This window comes from Herpailurus yagouaroundi, unplaced genomic scaffold (assembly GCF_014898765.1).
Source record: "Herpailurus yagouaroundi ecotype Mexico unplaced genomic scaffold, PumYag 67700, whole genome shotgun sequence".
Taxonomy (NCBI): domain Eukaryota; kingdom Metazoa; phylum Chordata; class Mammalia; order Carnivora; family Felidae; genus Herpailurus; species Herpailurus yagouaroundi.
The window spans coordinates 5,392,877-5,400,914 of NW_024420499.1; the positions used below are offsets into that span (position 1 = coordinate 5,392,877).

Genomic DNA, 8,038 nt, shown 5'->3' on the forward strand with positions numbered 1-8,038 from the left:
TCCATTATCTACTGCTCACTTGAATAAGTTCATCCCTCCGTTCAATGAATATTTATTGAGCATTGGCTTCATGCCAGGTACTGTTCTAGGCCCCGAGGATTCAGCAATTAAAAACACGAAATCCTTGTCTTCATGAGGCTTACATTCCAATGGGGACACAGGTTCTAAATACATGAACAAAACAATAAATAATTTCAGATTGTGCCCAGAAGAAAACAAAATGGGGTAATGGGAAATAAGTGTCATGGGAGGAGGAAATCTTAGAATCATAGGGAAGTGTGGCTAGAGAGGAGAAGAGAGTCCTGGGCCATGCTCTGGGACATGATAAAATTTAGAAGTTGGGAAAAATAATAGCAAATGTATTTATGGCTTTTACTAAGTGCCGGATATTGTGCTAAGTGTATTGCATAGAGTAATTCCCTCGATCCTTGCTATAACCCTAACAGGTATCACTTTGACCTTTATCATCATTTTACCGATGAGGAAATTGAGGCACAGGGAGGTTAAGTAACTCACCAAACGTCATCTAGATAGCAAGCGGTACAACTGGGATTTGTACTTAAGCAGCCTTGTTTTAGAGTCCATGTTCTTAGCTTCCATGAAGAAAACTGTCCTCCAAGAAGAGAGAGAGGAGGAAGGGTTAGTAAGAGACCAAGAAGTAATATAATGTCCATGACCTCAGTTTTTCCATCCATGAAGTGGAAATAAAAATAGTGTACTTCACAGGGCTGTTGTGAAGATACGATTTTATACTGCTTGCAAAGTACATATCACAGTGTCTGTCAAGTAGTAGCCACTTGGTAGATGGAAGCTGCTATTATTACTTCTTAGGCTAGTGTAACAATTTCCTAACTGGCCTACATGACTCCTCCCTCTCCAGCTGCACCTCCAACCCAGACTGAACAACTGGCTCACATAGTCCAATTTACTGCTATGCAGTGGTGTCATTGTGATCTTACATACTGGTCACCTGCTCAAAATCCTTTGGTGGTTCCCAATTGCCTATGGCAGTGATAGGCCAACGTTTTATATAAAAGACCAGATAGTAAATATTTTTAGGCTTTGTGGGCCATGTGTTCTCTGTTGCTACTACTCATTCCTGCCATTGTAGAGCAAACACATTCAGATGTGTTCCAATAAAACTTACCAAGTCAACCATGGAAAAGGCTGGATTTGGCTCACAGGCCATATTTTGTCAACTCCTGGCCTACAGAATTAAGTTTGGCATCAGGACTCTATCTGCCTCTTACAGTCTTGCCTCCTACTGCTTCCAACTGTTGGTTCACAAACTGTACATGGAGGGAGAGGAGAGATCAAAGAAAGAGGCAGGCCACTGCAGATTGGTAAATGGCAAGTTTAATAAGCCAAGGAGCTTACTTACAAGGTTTGTCTTGGATGGCCACAAGACAAGTAGATTTCCATACCTGTCCACCAGAATTTTAAGTTTTTACAAAGGCCTTGACTGGGTTCAGTCATGTATACCGTCTAGATGGTTTCAACACATTACTATCTCAGGGCTATGTCCTTGGGGCAGCTTCTAGCCTGCATGAGGCAAGTGGAACACACATTCCAAGGACAGGGGAGGGGACGAGGAGCCTCCAAGTGCCTAGGTCCAACTTGTAAGCCAACCGGTGGTCATGTCCTCTTGATGACCTCCTCTAACATCAATCACCCATTCAAACACTCCAGCCAAACCATATGATGCTCTTCGTTTACACTCATTCTTTTATCTGAATTGCCCTCCTCTTCAAGCTCTGTCTATTACAACCCTATGTATGTGTGTTGATTAGGGTCCTTTGTAAGCAACAAAACTGATTTTGGCTGTAGTATAGACAGCAGGGGCTCATGAATATCAGTGTTCTTTTTTTCTGGATGCACACCTAGATTACATTTTCCAGCCCACCTTGCAGTGAAGTGTGGCCACGTAACTGAGTTCTGGCCAATGGAATATGAACAAAAGTGATATGTGCCATTTTTCCATAAAAACCTCCCACATCTGATCCTGCCAGCTGAATGCAGAGGTTGCCTGTTGTAGTTAGTTCAAGCTGCTGTGACAAACTCCTATAAACGGAGTGACTTAAACAACAGAAATTTATTTCTCATAGTTCTGGAGCTTGGAAGTCCAAGATCAAAGTGTCAGCCAATTTACTTCCTGGTGAGGATTCTCTTCCTGGTCTGAAGATGGACACTTTATTTCTGTATTCTTGCATGGTGGAGAGACAAATCATCTCTCTTGTCTATTATTATAAGGGTACCGATCCCATTCATGAATGCTCCCCACTGATGACTTAATTACCTCCCAGAGACCCCACCTCCAAATACCATCACACTGGGGATTAGAGCTTCTACACATAAATTTTGAGGACACAGGAACATCCAATTCATAACTACTCCTAAGATCTAGAGGAGAGAAGAGCCAAAGAATGAAAGGAGACTGGGTCCCTGAGTAACTATGGAACATAGTCCTTCTGCTGACTCACTTTGGATAGGGCGTGAATGAGAAATAAACATTTTTTGAGCCACTAATATTTCAGAGTTTGTTTATTTCTTACCCAAATTATTACACTGGTTAAAGGAATTTATTTGGAAGGCAATGGGTTAGCTCACAGAGGGAAAAACTAAACAACCAGGTCTCAGAAACAAGGCATCTTCTGGGATCTAGATAGAGAGAACTAATGGATCACTTTTCCAGGGCACCAGTGGCACTGTAAATCAGCTCTAATTGTTTTCCATCTTTGCATCGCTCAGCTCAAGATTCAAATTCCTAGGAGAATCTAATTGACTTGGCTTAGAACCTGTGCCCACCTTTTGACCAGAGGAATGCAGGGAATATCGACTGGCAGTCCCCAAATGCTGCATACAGTGGGGGTGGGGAGTCTTCCAAAGGGGATGACATAGCTGGCACTTGATATGTCCAGCAAAGGAGCAGTAAATCCTGGGCTTTATGTGGTTCATCTATTGAATTCTTAATTTCAGTTATTGTACTTTCAATTCTAGAATTTTCATTTGATTCTTTTTTATAGATTCTAGCATTCTGGTGAAAGTGATCATGTTGTCCCTTATTTTCTTGAATGTTTGTAGTCTATGTCATATAACTGCAATAACTGGGTCACTATGAGTCTGTTTCTTTTTTTGTTAATTTTTTAAATGTTTATTCATTATTGAGAGATAGAGACAGAGCATGAGCAGAGGAGGGGCAGAGAGAAGGGGAGACACAGAATCTGAAGCAGGCTCCAGGCTCTGAGCTGTCAGCACAGAGCCCAATGTGGGGCTCGAACCCAGAAACCATAAGATCACGACCTGAGCTGAAGTCGGACGCCCAACCAACTGAGCCACCCAGGCGCCCCACTATGAGTCTGTTTCTATTGTTTTGTTTTTTTTTTTCTTCTTGGACTTGTTTCTTGGCACATCAGTTATTTTTTTATTGACCACCAGACTTTGTGTCTGAAAAGGCATATAGGCTCTAGATGACCTTATATCCCTTCAGAGAGGATTCACCCTGTTTTCCCCAAGGCAGCAGAAGCACAAGTTACCTTAATCCAATCAACCACTGCGGTGACTTGAGGCTGATTTATAGCATTTGCTAGACTCATCATATCCTCCGTTGACCTGATTGCTAGGATATAGCTCTCTAAGAGGTCCCAAATGAGAGCCAGGAGGTAGATGTTTCCTAAGGATTTTCCTCCTTGGGAAGTTCTGAACTCCAATTTTTGTCTCTTCAGCTCTGTGTAACTTCCAAACACTCCTCTCTACTTTTGACCACTCTCCTTGACTTCTAATTTGTTACTCTGTGCAACTTAATCAGCAATTTCCCGGAGGGGAAAACCTGTGTTGAGTGTCAGGTTTCACTTTTCTGTGCTTCTCCACTCTCTAGATCTTGGACATTCAAATTCTAGCTGGCCTTGCAGACCTTAAACTCCATTTTTTGTCCCCTGGGTTCTGTGGTATTACCTAAAGCCCTGGTGGCTTCTCTGCCTCTTGAGAGACACTTTCTACTCAGTGTCTGGTCCAAGAATTGGCAGTTATTCTAAGGGAAAAAAGCAACATGCAAGAAGTTGGTCTTACTTTGATGAGTTTCCCTTCTTTCTGGGATCTCACCTCTGAAGTCCTAGCTCTCTGATGCCTTCAGAAAAGAAAATTCTTTTTCATATTTTACCTGATTTTTCTAGTTGTTCTCAGAACAGCATTCATTGGTTATAAGTTACTCCATCTTTAAAAAAAAATTTTTATGTTTATTTTATTTTTGAGATGAAAGAGACAGAGCGTGATCAGGGGAGGGGAAGAGAGAGGGGGAGACACAGAATCTGAAGCAGGCTCCAGGCTCCGAGCTGTCAGCACAGAGCCCAACGCGGGGCTCAAACCCACGAACTATGAGATCATGACTTGAGTCAAAGCCTGCACTCAACTGACTGAGCCACCCAGATGCCCCCTTTTTAAAAATTTTTTTTTCATCTACTTTAAAAAATATTTTATTTTTAAAATTAATCTTTATACCCGCGGGGCTTGAACTTACAACCTCAAGATCCAGAGTCACATGCTCTACTGACTGAGCCAGCAGGTTGCCACCAAGTTACTCCATCTTGAAGCAGAAATCCCTTGAGTGCTACAATATATTTTTTAATTGAAGTATAGGTGACATACAATATTATATTAGTTTCAGGTGTACAGCATAGATGATTTTATATATTATGAGTGTTCACCATGATAAGTGTAGTTACCGTCACCATACAAAGTTATTATAATATCATTGACTATATTCCCTATGTTGTACTTTTCATTCCTGTTATTTATTTTATAACTGGAAGTTAGTCCCCTTCACCTGTTTTGCTCATCTTCCCACCCTCCTCCACTCTGGCAACCACCAGTTTGATCCCTGTATTCATGAGTCTATTTCTGTTTTCGTTTGTTCATTTGTTTTCTTTTCTAGATTCCACATATCAGTGACATCATACGGTATTTGTTTTTTTCTGTCTGACTTATTTCACTTAGCATAATACCCTCTGGATCCAACCATGTTGTTGTGAATGGCATGATTTCATTCTTTTTATGGTTTATATTCCATTGTATACATATAATACTTTAATAAGTATTGGGCCTCCAAGAATTTTCTTGTATATTTCTCTCATTTATGAGGTCCTTAACTGGATAGGAAACCAGATATTTGCAATACCTTAGATATATAATTTTTAGTTATGATGATGACAGTATGACACTGTGTGTATCAGAATTAAGTGCAGGAAACAGAAACCACTCTAAGAAATTTAAAAAGTGAGGGGCCCCTGGGGGGCTCAGTCAGTTGAGCGTCTGCTTTGGGCTCAGGTCATGATCTCATGGTTTGTGAGTTCAAGCCCCGCGTCTGGCTGTGTGCTGAAAGCTCGGAGCCTGGACCTGCTTCGGATTCTGTGTATCCCTCTTTCTGCCCCTCCCCCTATTCACACTCTCTCTCAAAAGTAAACAAACATTGAAAAAATTAAAAAAAAGAAATTTAAGAAGTGATGCCCCTTACCTCTTTTTTTTTTTTCAAAATGGAATTATACAACTTGTTTCATTAAATATATCATGTATTATGGCATACTTTCAGGGCAATACATATGCAGCCTTATTCTTCAGTTTGATCTACAATATTCCATAGTGTGGATGTCTTGTAATAAATTTAACCATTCCCTTATTGATGGACACTCATGTTGTCTCCAGGGTTTTTGCCACTAAAATTAACACTACAGTAAATGTCGTTATACCTCTGTGACAGTGAGTCCTGGTACTTTTATTTCTGTGCAGTGGAAGTTTCTAAGTGAGATTGCTGGGTCACACACACACACACACACACACACACATCTTTAGCAGGCTCCACACTCAGGACAGAGCCTGACTCGGAGCTCGATCCCACTACCCTGGGATCATGACCTGAGCTGAAATCAAGAGTTGGACGTTCAACTGATTGAGCCACCCAGGTGCCTCAATATTTTTATTTATATTTATTTATTTATTTATTTATTTATTTATAATAATATTTTTTTTTTTTTTGGGACAGAGAGAGACAGAGCATGAACGGGGGAGGGGCAGAGAGAGAGGGAGACACAGAATCGGAAACAGGCTCCAGGCTCCGAGCCATCAGCCCAGAGCCTGACGCGGGGCTCGAACTCACGGACCGCGAGATCGTGACCTGGCTGAAGTCGGACGCTTAACCGACTGCGCCACCCAGGCGCCCCAATAATATTTTCTTTTTAATTGACTACTTAATTCACACCGTTTCTTCTCTTGGCTGCTACTTTGGTAACAATTAGGTCCCCACCTCTCAAGAACATTGCACTGAACAGGCTGACACAGAGCCAGTGTGAACATAGGCCCCAAACCAGGGCTTGCAGAAGAACAACAACAGCAAAACCAGCCTTTCTCTTCATTTAGAAAGGAACTGTGAATCAGAGGGTCCAAAGTTCCAATTTCCAAGCATGGAAAACCTGGAGCTCAAAGTGAAAATGGAAACCAAAATGCATCAGAAATGAAATATAGTACTCGTCACATACTCAAGGTCAAGATGGTTCATGAGAAATAAGTGATCATGTGGCCTTGTATTGGGAATGGCCCCACTCCAGCATTTTTAAAGGAAGATGGTTTTGTTTCGTTTCCCACAGGGGTATAAAATCTACAAGGGCATATAATCAATCAGAATAAATCAGCTCACTCACAAGACACTCCCAGATAATGATTTTTAGTTGCTGAGCATAGTCAGTACATTATTTCAAAGAGGAAAAATTCAGGATAATCTGAGAATTCAAAAGTGACAGCTACATTTGCTGATAGGTTTATGTGAGACACACATACATTTTTTCCAGTGTATATGTCAAAGGACCAAGACCCCTGATCATCAAAATAAGTTATTTTGTACATTATAGTGCACAGAACAACAGAGGGAAAGACACTTTCTCGGAGAATGACCAAAAAGGCATCTTACAAAAGGTTCATATTACTCTGAAGGAGAAGGACTGGAGCCCAGTGCCTTATGGTCTTCATTAGCTTGACCTCTCCTCTTCTTTGGTTGCAGTGGCTTCAGTAGGAGCTGTCTCTTCTAAACATTCTGCTGGCTTCTCCTCCTCCTCCTCCTCCTTCTCGTCCTCATCCTCCTGGGGATACAGGTCCGTTTATTTCTGCATGCATTCCTGCATGGCCAGGAACTGGTCTACACAGTCTGACCCCTTGACATCCTCTGTGCTATGGTGGAAGCAGGAAAAGGCCGACCTGAACTGTTCCCCACAGGGGCCACTGGCCATTCCCCCAAGGCACCGGCAGTTCCAGTTAATGTCTCCATTTGGCAGGATCAATCCATGCTCCTCGTACGGATCGTTGGGGTCATCAGCCACCAGCTCTGCATTGCTTGGAGTTTCATGGTCTTCTTTGGTCACAAATATGATTCGATCCTTCCCTTCCTGCCGGCAATAGGCCATGGCTGCAGCGTCGGCACTCAGACCTGGCGGCGAGAGCGGTGGCGGCGGCCCAGGCGGTGGCAGGCTCCTGCTGTGACCTCTCCCCCAGGCTGGGCGGGAGGCTCCGAGGCCTACACGGACCCGCCCCTCGAGGTCTGCCCCGCCCCGCGCCTGCCAGCTCGCCCTCCCAGCCCCAAACCCTGTTCCCCCTCCGCCTCAATATTTTTAAACTGTAACAGACAGAATTAGATTATGTTCCAAAAAGTTTATAACAATTTATGGGAAGAGATTTAAAACAGAGAATTTAAGTCTTACCAAATTGCTGGAAGTTCTAAAAGAGCAGGGTATAGGCTAGATTTAAAAGAACAGGTCCAGTAAAATACAAAACTGAAAACCCAAGGGAGCTACTACCTTTGATGTCACCCCTAGAGCTGTGCCAAGAGTCAAGAACCTGCCATTGTCGCCTCTGTACCTGCTGCAGCCACCTCTAAATACTCAGGGACACAGATGAACAGCATCTGTTGCCGCGATCCAGCAATTATAAGCCAGATCAAGAAACTGCTGTTGCTGCCTTTGCTATGGGTAAGCCCTCATTTTTTTTTTTTTTTTTTTTTTTT

At 42.5% G+C, this 8,038-nt stretch overlaps 1 pseudogene; it reads right to left on the reverse strand.

Annotated features, from left to right (window-relative positions):
* Nucleotides 1-6,693: 6,693 nt before the first annotated feature.
* Nucleotides 6,694-7,492, reverse strand: LOC121025711 (mitochondrial intermembrane space import and assembly protein 40-like; annotated as a pseudogene).
* Nucleotides 7,493-8,038: the final 546 nt, after the last annotated feature.